We start from the raw sequence: 18,146 nt of genomic DNA on the forward strand, positions 1-18,146 counted from the left end.
TTATAGTGTGCCGACCGCCGGGCGTTTCCAATGGGAGACGCTGGCACCGCCGGTGATGCCTTCCGCCGGAGGCCCCCAGACGGCGACACTGTTTGGGACCGTGCTAACCGAGCGGCGCATCACGCGTCACTTGCGCTTCGGGTGCACTTAGGATCCGCGTTCATAAGCGCAGTCGGTTGCGGCGCGTTGTAGCTTTCGAGCAAGTAGCATGTGGTGCCTCCGCATGTCATTGCTGGGTTTCTTTCTGTGCGCGTGGTTCGCACTTGTGTCTGTTCACGGACGGAACCGAGATGTCGCAGAAAACGAGGCGTAAACCAGCACCTGTTTTGTCCCCATATTGTACAACTGGATAGCGCTCAAACACGAGCAAGTATTCAGCGCCTGTTGACTGGCCAGAACGTTTTGGCGAGTGGGAGAAGAATATAAGAGGGCTGATCGAAGGCTAACTCTGGCGGCTGTCGCTTGTGAGAAACACTTTAATAATTGCTACATTGAGCGCTCCTTCAAGATTAGTCGGACGGTGGTGTCGCCCATGAAAATGTGCCCTGTTTAATTACCGTCATTTATGGTAATTAATTTAATTTATGGTAATTAGATACAACTTGGTGCGAATTTAGCATTTGTGGACATGTCTCGCATATAATAGTTTACTGTGGAAAAAACTTACGCTTCGGAAACCACGTATTTATTTATTGGTATTTTTCGCAGAAACACCCCGTATCGTGTAGCGTTATAATGATAACTGTGCCTACGATCGTTTGTAAGTGCAACGAAATCATATTCTTTCGATTACGCTTTGCACCTCAAACAACGCTCCGCAGAACGAAACGGGCTGGGACAGCCCATGGCGTTCTGTCGCACACGCGCGCGTTCGCTAGAGACGCCGCTCGGCATAGCACGGTCCGTACGGCTATCGCCGTCTGGTGGCCGCCGGCGGAAGGCATCATTCTCCGTGCCACCGGAAAGCCCGCGGTCGGCACACTAGTATGTATATTCTAGGCACTATAGTGCTGAGACCACCGAAGCGTTCACTGTCGGTGCGCGTTAGTGTCATAATGCAGTACTTCTCTTTTCTGCTCGTAGGCGGCGGCACCGCCCCGAGCAAGAGCGCGGGTACACGGAGGAGTGTTAGATATATAAGGCGCGTCTGTGTAGCTCCCTGCAAATGCGTTTGTGGCGCAATGGGTTAAACGCTCGGCGATCTATCGTCGTGGACCGAGAGGTCGTGGGTTCGATTTCCAAATTTTGCATGTTTGTGGAACTTTTTCTTCTGGTTTCTTTCTTTGTGTTATGTTCGTGTACATTGTAAGCTGACGTATTTCCGTGACGGAAATACGTCAGTGAAGTCTTGGTGGACCCCGGCATAAAACACTTTCGTGTTAAAAAAGAACTTGGATCCTCTGTAGCCTGAGGCGTGTATATAACGCGGGGAACTTTTATAGCATTTGATTTCATATTCTTGCCCTCGTGGTCGTACTGACTGCCACTGGTGTCCGCCACCATCCGTTGCTGGAATCGCAAGAAAGTTTTAGCATGCCAATTTTTAATAGAGCATACACAAGTCGCAGAACTTTTTTTCTGACTAATTAGGAACAAGCATCATGCAAAAAAAAATGCCACAAACCGTTAACAGCAGCACACATTGCACTTGTAAATCCAGAGGTTGCCATTCGACGACGGCAATACTTTCGCGAAATATAGAAATGCACATACCTTTACAGCAGACTTAATTTTAATGCCACCCCCCCCCCCCCTCCGCCTTTCTGTCTGACGTGCTCAACTATTTGGACGATATGGGTTCAGGTACTGAGGCAATGCTGCTATGACTAATTTTACGATTAATTCAACGCACGGGGTCCGCATGGCGTGAGCGGTATTTGCACTATTAAACCTCATCTAACTTATTTCAGAATTTGGTCCCGAATGTCCTTGGCCCCAAGTGTTCCTAAAAAAATAATGCATACTAGGAAGAGCTTGTATTTCGCGTGGTTAACGTTTCCCTCGTGGTTGAGATTCCAGCTTGCCGGCGACACCACTTTCAAGTCGTATTTTGCTATAGCCTTGCGTACTAGTATTTCTACCAACTCAGATAGCCCTCGAGGGTTACACCCAGAAAGATTTAAGAACGACATCCGTTCATGCAAGTTCTTTCTTTTTCAACGCATTCAGACAAATATACCACACAGATATCAACTGATAATTTGGCTATTCACCATGTGAAGTGCCACGACTGTGTCTGAGTTCCTAAAATTACTCAAATTCTTCGCATCATACAACAATTTACGTTTTATATATGAACAAAGTGACTTTCTTGCTTTCTGCGCTTACAGGTAACAAGATCCTGGCGTATCTTGAACCTCCTGGCTCTATCAGTTTAACAGGAATTAAGACTTATTACTGGGTCAGTAGCATGAGCGACAGTATTGCTTAGTATAACGCAACACGTCTTACAGGGAGAAGAAGTTTATTTTGCTACGACAACTGAAGGAGCCGTATTGGGAGACGAAACATTGAAGAAGCTTTTGTGTACGCACGACCACGTACGATAATTTGGACGGCCGATTTGTTGATGCTTTTGACAAGGTGAGTAGTTATGACATTGTGGTTTGTATTTATTGAATTAACTGCTTAATTAAGCAGAAATATTATAATCATCATACTTCTGATTGTTGCAATAGACATCGTGATGGCAGTCAACTACCACAAACATTCTTGATGTCCTCAGCATCTTGGAAAACAAGAAGAATGCAGCAGATCGCTCGCACTGTGGGAATCGATGGTATGCGAAGCACGTTGCCGGTAGGCAGTCCGGCGCGAGCAAAGGACGTGCCTATTGTTTGGTCCAAGATAGGCAGTAGACGAGCGTAAGCGAGAGAAACACGGATTTTGACGCCATCAGTGATTAGGTGTTATACAATCGTACGTACCTATGGCTATGTCATGTGGTATATCGCACAACAGCGATTGCATTTGCACTGCGGTGATGAAGCGTTAAAACATACTCCATCTGCTCTGATCTTGAAAGCGGTGCCGCTTAAAACAGGGTTTAAGTAACGTTCGATGCTAGAAAGAAAGTACAAGGGACCGCGGTCCATGAGAAAGTGGCACATCACGCTATCACCTGACACACTTCTCAAAGTGAGAGTCGTCTTTGGCACGAGAACGGCATGCGTGCAGTTGTTCCCTAGTATCCTCTGCTAGAAAAGAATGTGTCATTCTCTTTAACCATTGCCAATAACAAAAACATAATCGGCTTCAAATACCAGTCTGTACATGTGCAGATCCTGGCCGATGCTGATGACGGGTATTTTTTTTTTCTTTTTACAGCGCAAGCCGTTATAGGCTGATCCCAATAGCCATTTTGGTTGGCGATGATGCCGCCGCTGACGTTGTACGCCGGCTATCACTGGAAATGCGAAAAAAAGTACCCGATTCCCGCTGCGATTTATTTATTTCTTAAATAAATCTCAGCGGGAATGGACAATTTATTTCTTAAAGAATCGGTTTTTCGTTTTGAATGCTATAAATTTGTGATGACAAGCGGACATGAAGTAAAAAAAATTAAATTTTGCACTTTTTTGCCGCCAGTGGCGACAGGGAGGCGAAAGCTTACAAGCTGATACATTCTATAGGGTCGCACGCACGAGGGAGTTCATACGTTGAGCAGTCGCCAGGGGGCGCTATAGTGCTATTCCCGATAAATCAATACGAAAATGACGCATGAAGTCAGTCATGACAATGATCTGGCCATTCCCTGTCTATTCGGGGAATGGCAACGTAGCGCTGCGGCGTGGCTGTTCACCGCAGGTGCATTCACTGAGGCGGCTATTAAGGCTGCCGCGTTACCAACGGAAACGACACTCTAGCCATAGAGACGGGGGCAGCGGCTGTCGCTGCAAAATTGCTGTGTGGTATTGTAGGGACCGTAGTGACATAGCACAGTGAAAATGCACCAGTTTATCTGCGTGCGCGTAGTCTCCGCGATCCATTGCGAAGAAGAGCGTGCTGCCCAGCGACACAATGAATCGCTTGTCACCGCTTGCCCAGTGAAGGTGCCTCCGTGCGCATGTATGCAGAATTTAAGTTGGCGGTCCCACTGAGGCGGCACGAGCCCCCGTTGGGAGTAACCGTGGCGGCTCTTCTACTTAGGATATAAAGTTCTGGTATATACCACAAAAATCTTAATTCTTGTAGCTTCCAACTATATATAATATAAGAAATCTGATTATTGTGATTTAGAAATAAATGTTCGAGAACAAGCATGAAATACATGGTTTTTGCGAACTGTGTCTAACTTGTGACCATATTTAAAATAAACTACCGCGCTTACTGCATTGCGGCTTGCTGTGTAGCCTTAGAACATATTTATCTAGTTCCTAGACGTAGCAAATAATTTGAATTTTTACTTTTTGGATAATTTGCGTTTGAGAATTGCGAAATATCGCAATATTCTGTGTAAACAGCCCGGCAACTACATGCTCAAGGAAGCTAAATTTCAGATAAAGTAGAGTTCAAGGAATTTACATTTAGGACGTAAAATTTCATTTATGTACCTGTATTAGTTTTAAACCGCAGCTTCGTAGCTTTAGTACCTTCCTGCAAAAATGGGAAAAAATAAAACCAGAATTCTAAATATTGCTTAGTTTCGGCCGCATTATTACGAAAACTGAGCAAAAGCGTAGACATATGGCTGTTGAAGGATATGACCGGTGACTTAATTGTTTCCTCTATCAGAGCACGCCATCGCCGACTGGAGAAACTACCCCCGTAAGGTCGCGAGGGACGAGCTGCTGGCGCGACCTCCACTCGGTGGCCCCGGGAAGATATCGCGAACTGATGAGTGCCTTCTTCGCGGCGAGCAAAAGTACAATCGACGCCGCCTAATGACGGGCGAGAACTTTTCGCTGACTTGCCAAAATTACGTCGGTGTTAATGATGGTGGCCCATGGGTTATCGGCATGTTCTACGCGACCAGAGGGGCGCTGTGACTTTCAAGGCCGACCGATGAAAGGCGGCGACGCTAGGCGCCATTATTGTAGCCAATGTTCAACAGGGAACCATTATTCATAGTGACGAATTGGCCGCATACAAATGTATCCCAAATTTACTGGATGCTAACGGCTCTGTGCCTCAATCTACATTGGGAGATAGTCAACCACAGCGTGAACTTTTTGGACCCCATCACGGGCGCTCACACGCAAAAAATATAAAGTTATTGTCAAAAAGTGAGGTGCCACCTCGTCAGCGATGGGTACAGGGTAACTGCACCGATGCTGGAGTCCCATCTGGGAAGGATGTGGGGGCACTCAACGTCCACGTGCGCTGCAAAGACCCTTTCTTGCGTTTGTTAGAAGCCACGGATCGCTCGGGCTACCCAGTAAAAGGACTCTTTCCTGCGGTTGTTAGAAGCCATCGCTCGACGCTTGCCAGTATGAAGGTGCATTGCAAAGTAAAAGAAAATGAAGCGTATTTTTCTGAATCTTGTATGAGTGCCTTCTGGCATTCCTGAGTGCTTACACGGTAAGCGCGCGGCAACCACTTTGGTGCTAGCCGACGCACACTTTGTCTCGCAGCTGGGGCAGCTGGGGTGCCTTTCTTTAGCGCGAGCAACGAGCATAGAGAAAGAAATTCAACAAGAGTCGACACTCCCATAGAGCCCAGCTGCCGAATTGACAGTAGCGCGCCAAGCGGTCGGTTTAGATCACTTCCGGTTTCGGTTTTGGGCGGGCGTACTTATAATGCTAGCTGGCACACCGGCTGTGCCTTTTTTTTTTTTGCTTTTGTTTTTTTTTGCCCGACAGCGCACGGTCTTCGTGCGGAATCGGTTTATTATATGGTAAAAATGATTGCGAACGATATAGTCAAGTCCCATCGAATCTATGCCACGTGTATATCGCAAAGTAGACGCAAGACCTTTTGTGAAATGAGGAAAATTTATTTTGCTCTATATAAAAGCTTGTGCCGCGCTTTGCGCGTTCATCCAACGTTGTGACCCCAGGTAAGCAGTAGTTCCCGTATGAAGCTCCACCGGACGGCACCAGCTGAAAAAAAGTAAATTACAAGCATGTTACATTTACAAGCACGTAACAGCATGTTACAAGAATGTGTCATTTTGTTATTTAGATTAGGAATACTGCGTGTAGAGGCGGAACGTGCGAAAGTGGTGCATTACAAGCATTACAAACAAATCAATTCGCTTTTACATACATGGCTTAGAAAATACCCGACTCATCCCAAACACTACCATAAAATCTGAAAACATCTGATTTCCAAGCGTTCCCCCATTTCGGGCATTACCTGCACTTTGGCAGCACAAATACACGGGCGACTTCGCATTTCCAAAACCTGGCCACGGTCGACGCGAAGCTACGCTACATACACAGAGACGGACGCAAGAGAGGCTCCCAGCCGGACCATGCTAGACGTTCGCAGAATACGTTCTATTCGCGCTCAGACAAATGCGTGGGTGAAAAGCCTCTTTTCAGTCCTTTAGAAGACGAATTTTCGATGACAAGTTTCTGATATGTTCCTCGGCGTTATCTTTGCGCGTTCATCCGGCGCCAGCAACACACTCCCATATGTTATCACTCTTGGCAATCGCCCATCGCGTTTTCAATAGGCGTGAGTACCGAAAGAAGGTATTGTTGTGGCGGGGCCACAAAAAACGTCACAACTTGTCCCTCTAATGGTATCTTCGACTGGTCGCCTCGGAGCGCTCAAAAATCGCTCTCGCGAGCGGCGTTGTCTTCGACTGGTTAAAGAGGGTGCGCGCCTTTCGTTCGAATAGCTGGTTCTTTTAGAGCGCTCTCCTCCCGCGTCGAGCGCTCTTCCGCGCCCTGTCGTCGGAGAGCGTTTTCCAGCAACGTCATCAAAGCACAGCGTCGCCGTTCTTGGCGACGGTCCACCGTAGCCTAGGCAACATAGGCCAAAGAATGCTGGCGGCTCAACGAACGGTCGTCCCACCGGCGCATCCGCCGGTTTAACTTTGGATAGGCGAAACATCAGACGTTAGCACAAGTCGCGCGGTTTCGCATCTGCCATTTCCCCTCCGAGAGCGAGTCACACGTTCGGCTTGCGCGCTTGTCCTCTACCCCTGAGTTCGGGGAACGGCGGATCTCCACGAATCTACTTCGGGGGATAGATGCGACCAGTCGAAGATACCATAAGATTCCTTACACGCCAAACTAACTTTATCACCACGGCCGAGTTGCTTATTGCTATCTGCGTTACAGCGCGCTGTGCGGCCAAGCGTGCCTCAAAGTGCCCCAGAAAGTAACGAAATTACTTTTCGGTAATGTCTGGTATCAGAGAAAGTGGCACAAACTTCTCCTACCAAGATGCACTAGACTGCGCACCACGGCCGAGTTAGTTCTCGCTAAATGCGACACGGCGCCCTGTGCGGTCAGTGTGCCTCAAAAACTGAAATAAGTTGCAATAATCCCCTAGGAAGCGTCGGAAACATGTCCCAGCACGATTCATAAACTCAAATTAACTGCGCCAGGATGTCCGAGCTGTGTTTCCCTAACTGCGTCTTAAATCTCATTCCCGGGCCGTAAGCCTAATGGCGTCGTAGACTGTGAAACAAGATTTCTCACCTTGCCGTAGTCCAATAGTGCAGTGGAGTCTTGTCCCAGTGCAGCAGGAACGCAACAATACGCCGAGAGCCCAATAAACCAGGTTACATTTAAAAAGAAGGAGACAGACGGGTCAGCGCGCTCAAACGCGCGCGCAGCCGTCCTCGCTGGCTTCGGGGGAGTGTCTGGCTGATGACGCATGCATCTGGCGCGTCATTGGCCTGTCACTACGTAAGGCAAGAAAAATGAGTCGCAAAGTTTAGATTCATTTATACGCAAAACGTTTTAGTTTTCGCGGCAAAGAGTTTTTAAAAATAAATCAATGTCTGTTAACTTAATTTCACTTTCTTTTTTTTCGATGCTCGCGGCAGCTAACCTTCGGCATAAATACTATAGCGTGACGAATGGTGACGTGTTTCCTGTTGCCAGTTCTTGCCGAGTGTCCCCTCTTGTTGAATTTTCTTTCTCTATGAACGAGCGATCTGTTAAAAGCCCATTGTGAAAACCAAACGCACCCTATCTGTGCTCGTAAATGGGAGCGGAAGCACGTAGCGAGCCGCGCCAATCCAATCCAGAGGAAAGAGAAAGAGCAACGAGGATCTCTTGAAACTAGAATGTACTAGAATATTGTCTAGTACACTCTAGTTGAAACCCCTCTGAGAAAACCAAGCGCACACCAATCGGTGCTCGGAAATGCCAGCGCAAGTACCTAGCAAGCCGCGCCAATCGAATCCGAGAAAAAAAGAGGAGGACCAGCGTCTCCTCGTGGTATAACGCGAAACGTATCAAACTACAAATTAGTCTAATACACATTCAGTGTACATCTTGTAAACTTTAAATGCTTACAACCCACGTTAATGTGACTAATATTATTGTACTAAATGCATTTATTTTATAACTTGCTTGTGCCTGTAATGCACTCGGTGGAGCGACAAACAAGTGAAAGAAGGCACGACCATGCACCGATATATGATCATGTCAGCCCCAGTTTGTCGACCGCCCATATGTCAACGCCCAAGAGATGATAGACACCCAGATTGTATCCAGATAAACCAATGAAACTGGAGGCGGGCCGACGGACAAAGCTTGTCTTGTTACCATTCGTTCTTTCATCTTGGGGCGTCGCCTGAGCTCTTGAAGATCCCGAGTTTCGCCAAACTCGGCGCATCCCGCATAGCATCCCTAAAACAGAACTAGTGATGGTGTCGTAAATGCAATCTATACGGCAGTGACTCACGCTCAATGCAAAAAAAAAATTATGGGGTTTTACGTGCCAAAACCACGATCTGATTATGAGGCACGCCGTATTAGTGACTCCGGAGGTTTGGAACACGTGCACCTAAATCTAAGTACATGGGTGTTTTTGCATTTCGGCCCCAAATGCGGCCGCCGTGGCCGGGATTCGATCTCGCGACCTCATGCTCAGCAGCCCAACACCATAGCCACTGAGCAACCACGGCGGGTCACGCTCAATGAAGGCGAAGGTAGGCGCCTTATTGTGCTATAAGACCCTGTGTAACCCGACTAACATTCTTAGAGTATTTCACGGAGTTTCTTGTTTCTATGCCTATAAATTATTTCTCGCCAGTTTGGGTCAATCAGTTGTGATGCAAAGAGACCGGGTTCCAAACCGACCGCCGGACCAACTTGGGTAATTCGGTATTTCACACTAGGTATGTCGTCCTATTCGATGAATATCTTTCAATAAAGTCCGCTTGCGTGTGCCACTGGTTAAGTACGGCTATTCAGCAAACTTTGACACCAACTTGGGTCACTGCTATTTGCGCCCCCTGGCAACAGTCTCCCAAGAATTGACACAAGAAATCCTTGATTCATCACACTGTGTTCGGTACCTTCACTGACTGACGAGACGAACCTGCAGTGCGGTCTCCAGTGCTGCCTACGGTCCTAAAATGTATTATGTTATAGAGCATGCATATTGTGTGTGTACATACAATTTCACTATAGGTGGTGTCCAAATCTACGCCCTGTAAGTTGGCACCCTGATGATTTAAAATACGTTCCTAAAGGCGATGCTTATTTTTTGTGTGTGTGAATACGGAAAAAATCTATATCACTAGCCGGAAACAGCACATAGACGTCGAGTTTAGCCACCACCTTTTGTATGGTAAAAGATGTATATAGAATCCATGTCAAGCAACCATCTCAATCAAGTAAAAACGAGGACTCTGTCGTTGACAATTATATATTGTTACGCCACGAAAGGCGTTTATTGAACAGCAAGCCAGGCAGGGTTAGTCGCGAAGGCCTTGATCAGCTGAGCGCCTGTCAAGATTCAACTAGCCTGCCGCACGTCGTCTTCCTCTACACCCGCCTTGGATGCCCCACAATCTTTTAAGGCGTAAACCTAGCACGCACGTACGAGTCTCACATTTCCCTCCGCGCAGACGAAGCCCACCGGGTAAGTCAAACGGGCGGTTGAGAGACGAAAGGCTTCAAACGGGCGACATGCGTAATTTCAGTCTTTGCTGACCGTCAGCCATTTGATGTGAGGCGTGCTATACGGTAGATCAATTCGCTTATACGATCCGTGATAACATAGGGCCCCACATAGTTGGCCAGGAGTTTTTCACATAACCCACGTTTTCTCGTTGGTTTCCACAACCACACCAACTCACCAGGGTCATATATCACGTTTAGGCGTCAGCGGTCGTAGCGTGCCTTCGAGCGGTCTTGTGAAACTAGCGTGCGCAAAGAAGCAAGTCGTCGAGCCTCTTCAGCAAGAGAGACAGTCTAGGATATACAAAGATTATCGTGGCTTGAAAACTGGAAGATAGTGTCCAATGTATAACGCGGCGGACGAGCATAAAGAAGAAAGAAGGGACTGTAGCCCGTAGTTTCGTGCTGTGAGGTATTGTATGCGTACGTAATGAAAGGTAGCACGCTGTCCCAGTTCTTATGATCGGACGCGACACACATGGACAGCATGTTAGTGAGGGTTCTGTTGGTGCGTTCCGTAAGGCCATTTATTTGTGGATGATACGGGGTGGAATGTCGAAAACTTGAAGCACATAGACGGAGCATCTCTTCAACCACGTCTGCAGTGAACTGGCGCCCACGATCGCTTATGATGACTCTGGGAGGTCCATGTCGCAGAATGACGAAACGCAGCAGAAAAATACACACTTCGGTGACAGTAGCCGATGGTATAGGCACCGGGCGCGGGATGAATTTGGACTGGTGGCGCCTTCATGCGGCTGCGCCGCGAATGTATGGCATGTGGCCGTCGGGCCGCGCGCAGCAGGCGCTGCCTTGAAACCAAGTCTGATCAAACATGTTGCGTTTTTGGGTGCACCAACAGTTACTGAAACATGACTGAAACTGGTTAGGCCATTAAATTCAATCGTTGTTCATCGCGGCATCGCGTTTTTCAGGCGGAAAGTCTGTATATGTCCGGTTTGTAGGCAACAGCGCATACAGTGCTCAGCAATAACGCGATACTCGAATCGCATGGTCGCCAGCGCTTTTTGCATTGACTGTAAGCGCTGGGGGCACCAAACTGATGCATTGTGGTGTAGAGTGAAAGCCAGAACCTTAGTAACGCATTATGACTGCATTTGGTCCCACGGCGCTCACCTGTGGCGCGAAAAAAAACGAAAAAAAAACGGCGGCAGCCGCGCGCTGCCAGCGCTTCAATCGCTGGGCACTGTACATTTCCGACGCTGATTTGCTATGGTCTGAGTTGTTCTAACGTTAATAAAAGAGCCGTTCATACGCAAGAGCTTCGTGTCCCACTTGCCTGTCTTCGCCTCCGCAGTGTAACGGCTGCGGAGCTTGGGCACCGAAGGCGAACACTGAGATTTGTAGTTATTTTGCCGTCTTATCAGTGTATCAGTCTTTCTTTTTGATGTACATTTTCCTTCGTAGCAATTCCAAACTCTGGTTGAGTCCGGCACACGACTGTGCTGTGCATCGACGGCGAACGCCAATGCAGTGGCGTGTTCACACTCGCCGCCACCGACGGCTCCCGTCGCGCTAAGCTATATAAAATGGGCCGTGACTGAAGATTGGGCTAGTTTATAAGCAAGTAAGAATGGGGAAGCATTGCAAAGATAAAGAACTACAACGGACAGAGAGCGGGAACTTACTGACACATGTGCGATCGGCGAAGCAGCTCAAGAAACAGAGTAAGGAAGACGTATGTCTCCTTTTTTTTCTGTCCATAATTTTTGTGTCATTCGCATATTTCCATGATTAAATACGCGGTAATGTTAAAGCGCAAAGCAAATACATTTGGAATATAACTGCTGGAGTTCTACGTGGAAGTCTTAGCTTGCCGCGGTGAGCTCAGTTCGCGTGGTGCATTTGCATCGCAATTTGCGCTCGTTTTCTGCTTTATGTACTACCTGATGCCACGAATGTGATCTGGCTCGTACAAGTGACGACCTTTCTCAAAAGCAGACACACGAAAATGCGTTTTCCGGTGCGTCAGCCCTTAAAACCCCGCTGTGCCAAATCACTGGAAGCACCGAGCGCCTTCGTCCCGTCGTCTGCTTCACATGCCAGTGCTTTGACAGCTGCCGTTCGCGGCGCTGTTCGCCAGCATATCGCCGGCGCGCCGCTGGCGCCTTACGACGGCCGCCCGGTGCCTATAGCAGCTGTCTCACAGTAGCGCGTCAAGTGATCGGCACACACGGCAATCCAGCGATTCCCATCAGATAACCGCGGGAACGGACCGAGAAGGGTCGATGCCGACTTGCTCGAAAGGAGTGCTTGGGGGTGGCATTGGATGTAGTCGACCAGGCGGAGCGCTCGTCGGACGCTTGTGACGTTGGTACTCGTTGCAGCGGGTCACGTACTGGTCGATCGTCTGACGTATTTTAGGCCAGTAGAACCTTTCTTGCGTGCGGTAGAGCGTTCGCGCAGATCCCAAATGACCAGAAGTTGGATCGTCATGCATAGCGCGCAAGATGGAAACACGGAGATTCTCCGGGACCACCAGGAGATATCGTGGGCCTGTAGTAGAATAGTTCTTTTGTATAGTACTGCGTCCGGAACGCAGAAACGAGTGGATGGTGCTGATTTCCTTGCAGCAGTGAGCAGTGGTTCTAAAGTTCTGTCCTTTCGCTGCTCGACCTTGAAGGTATTAATATAAAGAAATCCTGACTCCAACGATGCGATATAGCGATCGAAGTTGTCCGCGTCGCAGTCCGTTGTCGGAAGCGGCAGACGCGAGAGGCAGTCAGCGTCGGCGTGCCGTCGGCCGCTTTTATAAGAAACGGTAAAATCATACTCTTGTAAACGAAGTGTCCAACGCGCAAGCCGACCTGACGGATCACGGAGACTAACCAGTCAGCAGAGAGAATGATGGTCCTGTCACCACGGTGAAGGGGCGTCCGTACAGGTATGACCGGAAGCGCTGTACTGCGAAAATCACTGCAAGACATTCTTGCTCTGTGACTGTGTAGTTGCGCTCGGACTTGTTTAAGGAGCGACTCGCATAGGCAACGACGTGTTCTTTGGTGTCGACGCGTTGAATAAGGGACTGCGCCGACTCCAATACCGCTAGCGTCCATATGAACTTCTGTGGGAGCAGCCGGGTCGAAGTGTCAGAGAATGGGATGGGACGTCAGAAGCAACTGGAGCTCACGAAAACTGGCCTCACATTCAGGGGTCCATTCAAAAGGAAACGCCCTTCTGAAGGAGGCATATCAGCGGATACGCGATGTGGCAAATCAACGAATAAACCGGCGGAAGTATGAGCAAAGGCCCAGAAAACTGCGTAGCTCTTTTACTGAGCGAGGTTGTTTGAAGGCTTCGACAGCAGCAGTCTTAGCGGCATCTGGTCGTATGCCGTCCTTGTCCACTAGATGACCCAAAACCAGTGTTTGGCGCTCTCCAAAATGACATTTATTCGAGTTGAGCACCAAACCTGCTTTCCCCAAGCAGTCTAGCACAAGATCAAGACGTGCGTTGTGCTCGCTGAACGTGCGCCCGAAAATCACTACATCGTCTAGGTAGCACATGCACACTTCCCACTTCAAACCACGCAGGATGTTGCCCATGAAGCGCTCGAAAGCTGCAGGGCGCATTACACAGGCCGAAGGGCATCACGTTAAATTCAAAAAGTCCGTCTGGTGTTATAAATGCCGTTTTCTCCTTCTCTGTCTTGTGCATAGGAATCTGCCAGTACCCCGACCTCAAGTCGACAGACGAAGAGTAAGATGCTGATGAGAGGGCAGTCGATAGCATCATCGATACGTGGAAGAGGATACACGTCCATTTTAGTGATGGTGTTGAGACGCCGGTAGTCTACACAAAATCGCCATGTCCCATCTTCTTTTAACCAGAATCACTGGCGCTGCCACGGACTGCATGATCCTTGGATTACATTTTTATTTAGCATTTCGCGGACTAGGCGTAGACCTAGCACGCACGTACGATTGTCACAATGTAATCCACTCTGTTTTATTAGTTCCTCTATCATAAGAATCCTCAGCAACGTAACTAATAACATCCACACCGTAAGAGGGAATGGTAATCGAATTACCTTCAATAATACTCGCCAAGGAATGAATGAACGAGGACGTAGGACATGTGCTAATTTGAATGGTACTATGTAATGGAATGGTACATGGTGCTATGTGAGTGTCATATATATATATATATATATATATATATATATATATATAATGTACTCACGGGCTCCGAACTGAGTACAGCTTTCATTAGTGGAGACATAATAAATAAAATTTATTGGAGCAGAAGGCTACTGTGCACACGTTTTGTCAATTACACTACTACACAGTAAACGATGTAGGATTTCTCTCATTCCGGCATAATCATTGATAAGCAATGCGCAAACGTTAACGCTAACTACTTGATAATGTTGAAATTTATATTTCTATATCTTAGGTAACAATTTTCACAAGCCCAATTTCTTGGGCTCTCGCAATTACTCAGTCGTTGTTTTATTTATTTCTTCTATTGATTTTTTTACGCTGCAATCAATGTTACATTGCAGACGAGAATTGGTTCTTCGACAAGAAACGGTGACTTCTATAAATGGTATGTTTTGCTTTCACTTCTAAAACCATTCATGTGCTCATTCTTGAGTTGTTTGTGCTCAACGCGGAATGCATTTTTTTGCCTAGACATATATCTCGGCTAATTGCAATTTCACATCTGTGTTCTCACTGAAGATACAGGTAGGGTTCTCGCAGAAGAGTTCAGAAATTTTTTTGTCAACCTCTGAGACGACATGCATTAATACGAAGCTTGTCGCATAACCACGTCAGAATTTTTATGCGAAAGCGTCAAAGGGCCCATTTAGCGAAAAAACTCCGGCGTCTGTCATCTCTAGCAGCGGAACGGCACCTAAAACTCCCATTACCATTGGCTGCGACGCCACGTCACAACGGACGCCGTCGACGGAGTTTCCATTCGCTGTGACGCCCCCGGCACATGTGCCCTCGACGGAGCAGAGTGGGCGAAAGTCCCGGGGACTCCTGCTTTTGGGTTGGCGTGCCAGGTGTTGCGAGAGCGGAGAGAGCATCGCTGCGACGCCACGTCACCCTCGCTCTCGAAAGCCGGCTCGCGGTCTGTCTCTCTCTCTCTCACTCCCACTGGGCTTAGCTGCTGCGAGCGCCTACCGGCCTTGGTGTCCGCTGCTGCTTGCTCAGTCTCTCGTAGCGCAAGACGTCGGTGGTATGCGGCTTTGGCACCGGAGGCTGCTGCTGCTTTCTGGCTCGGGAAGCACGTACCGCTAAGTACATTAATCGCATCGCAAAACTAAAATGACCTCTCAGCAGTTTTCAATTGGACAGTAATGCTTCCGCATTCGCAATTCATACGAAGTGTTTAAGTGTCCTCTGATTTTTTTTTTTAATTTTAGTCATCTGAGCACGAATGCGTCCGCTGTGAGGTGAATTATTCCTTACGGTATTGAACTCGAGGTGTTGTGTGGCTCAACAGAACTGTCCTCTTCTTTCAATCAAATTCATTGGAAACATAGGCCAGCATTCGCCGCGTCTCCGCCATATTTCTGTGGAGCAGATAGGCCGTATAACTACGAGAAGTGACTGATGAACGCAAAGAACTATGCCACGAGGCAATCGACAAATAAATCGGCAATTAGCAGTACTGCCATACGAGACATCGTTCGACTGCCGCGGAAGAATTCACGTGATTCCGAAACCACCAGTTAAAACGAATGATGGAATGCAAAGAAAGGCAAACGAAATCTGCCATGCTTCTAAGCAATTCAGACGCACTCCACTACAAATTTTCATGGTCAAAGGAGAAAACGGCGACATGTCGGGCGCCCAGAGGCTGGATTGTTGAGGCTGCTTAGCCGATCAGTCACCAAACGTTCGCTAAAGTGCACGGTATTTTTGGCATACTTATTAGCAGGATGAGTACTGTGTGTCGTATCGGTTTATTCACAGATGGAGGAGATGTCAGGCTTGAAAAGGCTTTCGGCCCTATATACGCAGTGCTCACGACTTTAAGTGTACCAGAGAGCAGGAAGAACGCCAACATTACACTAATCCATAAAGGGCGACGTTAAACAATTGGACAGTTATAGACCAATCAGCTTGCTTTCTGTTTCGTCTAAAATATTCACCACGATAATTTCCAATAGATCAGGGCAAAACTTGACTTCAGTCAACCAATATAACAGGGTGGCTTCAGGAAGAGATATTCTACGATCGATCATATCCATGTCATCAATCAGGTAATCGAGAAATCTGCGGAGTACAATCAACCTCTGTATATGGCTTTCATACATTATGAAAGGAATTGATTCACTAGAGGTATCAGCAGTCATATACAAGGATTAGACAGCTACCTTGGTTTCTCCACAAAAAAAGTAGAAAGTTACCTATCAAGAAAGGGTTCAGGCAAGGAGACAGAATCTCTCCGATGCTATTGACAGCATGCTTACAAGAAGTGTTCAAGCTCTTAGACGGGAGGTTTAGGAGTGAGGATCAACTGCAAATATATTAGCAACCTCCGGTTTGCAGATGACATTGTCCTGTTCAGCAAGAATGGGGGACGAATGGCAACAAATGATTGAGGACCTTAACCGAGCAAGCGTTAGAGTTGATTTCAAGGTTAACATGCAGAAGATAAAGATAAGTTCAATAGCAGACACATGCTGGCGGGCTGTCCCCGCGACTCTCGCCGACCCCGACGAAAAATGGCTTTACTGGCACAAGACGATGTCAAGCTCTTCTTATCAAGATCAACTACGGGCTGTCCAGAGGTCCACGACTGCGCCATAAGGCTCGGCGTGATGGTGCCGACGTGGACGCGGCCCACCTCGGTCTGAGAAAACCGAGCTTCAGGACTCTAATAAAGTTTTTGAATGAATGAATGAATAGCCTGGCAAGGGAACAAGAATTCAGGATCGACAGTCAGCCTCTAGAGTCTGTAACAGAGTACGTTTATCTAGGTCAGTTACTCACAGGGGACACTGATCACAGAAAAAAATAGAAGAATAAATTGGGCCGGAGTGCATAGGACAGACATTGCCAAATCCGGACTGGGAGCTTACCACTGTAGTTGAAAAGAAAAGTGTACAATGATTGCATTCTACCGGTGCTAACATATGGGGCAGAAACTTGGAGATTAACAAAGAATCTGGAGAACAAGTAAGGACCGCACAAAGAGCGATGGAACGAAAAATGTTAGGCGTAACATTAAGAGACAGAAAAGGAGCGGTGTGGTCAGAGAGCAAACAGCGTAGCCGATATTTTAGCTGACATTAGGAGGAAAAGATGGAGCTGAGCAGGCCATGTATATGCGTAGGATGGATAACCGGTGGACCATTAGAGTTACAGAATGGATACCAAGAGAAGGGAATTGCGTTCGAGATGGCAGAAAAACTAGGTGGGGTGATGAACTAAGGAAATTTGCAAGCGCAAGTTGGAATCAGCTAGCGCAAGACAGGGGTAATTGCAGATCGCAAGGAGAGGCCTTCGTTCTGCAGTTGACATAAATATAAGCTGCTCCTGCTGGATGATTTAAATTTGGTGACTGCCTTGTCGAGTCTTCTTCATATATACCAAGCGCACCGTGTGGATTTGAAACCCTAAATACATTGAATAAAAAGTGCCTATCATCGCCACACCTCTGCGTCATGCGGGGCTGCCTAACGAATAGCCCTTGCCACGAAGTTGCACTGATATAAATGGAAATGCTGCGGCCTTATCCGAAATTCCAGCTGGGGTGCTGTGATTACAAAATACAATGTCATGATATCCGTTGTGAATATATGGTGGTCAAAGAAATTGAATATTTCTATGTCTGCTGATGTGCGAATAAATTCCGGGACTTCAAGGATAGCATGCGGATATATGCCGCTAACAAAAAAGTACTGTGTATGACCTTCACAACCACCTTCACTGCTTCTTGGAGATTTTGTTTTGTGGAAGATGGCGCAAAAAATAAAACATTTTTCTTCAATAAATTTATTTACAGGAGCATTATTGCCGTAGAAAAAAAAAAACATGCAAATGCAAGGTCTCCGAGTTTCTGCATTTAACACGCACGTTACCTTTAATTCTGCGGTGCCATTTTCCTGCGTGGAAACAAACGCAGATACAT

The 18,146-nt window shown here is 47.4% G+C and overlaps 1 protein-coding gene and 1 long non-coding RNA gene across 2 annotated transcripts in view; both read left to right on the plus strand.

The window, feature by feature from the left end:
- Nucleotides 1-18,146, plus strand: part of LOC125939821 (venom metalloproteinase antarease-like TpachMP_A) — a 174,999-nt gene that overhangs the window by 89,108 nt on the left and 67,745 nt on the right. The window lies entirely within an intron of this gene.
- The window catches only part of LOC125940447 (uncharacterized), a 53,697-nt gene continuing 38,071 nt past the window's right edge, over nt 2,521-18,146 (plus strand). The window contains exons 1-2 of the long non-coding RNA XR_007463668.1: nt 2,521-2,583; nt 14,560-14,603. This is a non-coding gene — a long non-coding RNA (uncharacterized LOC125940447). The remainder of the gene's footprint in view (nt 2,584-14,559; nt 14,604-18,146) is intronic.

Source organism: Dermacentor silvarum, chromosome 9 (assembly GCF_013339745.2).
Source record: "Dermacentor silvarum isolate Dsil-2018 chromosome 9, BIME_Dsil_1.4, whole genome shotgun sequence".
Classification (NCBI taxonomy): domain Eukaryota; kingdom Metazoa; phylum Arthropoda; class Arachnida; order Ixodida; family Ixodidae; genus Dermacentor; species Dermacentor silvarum.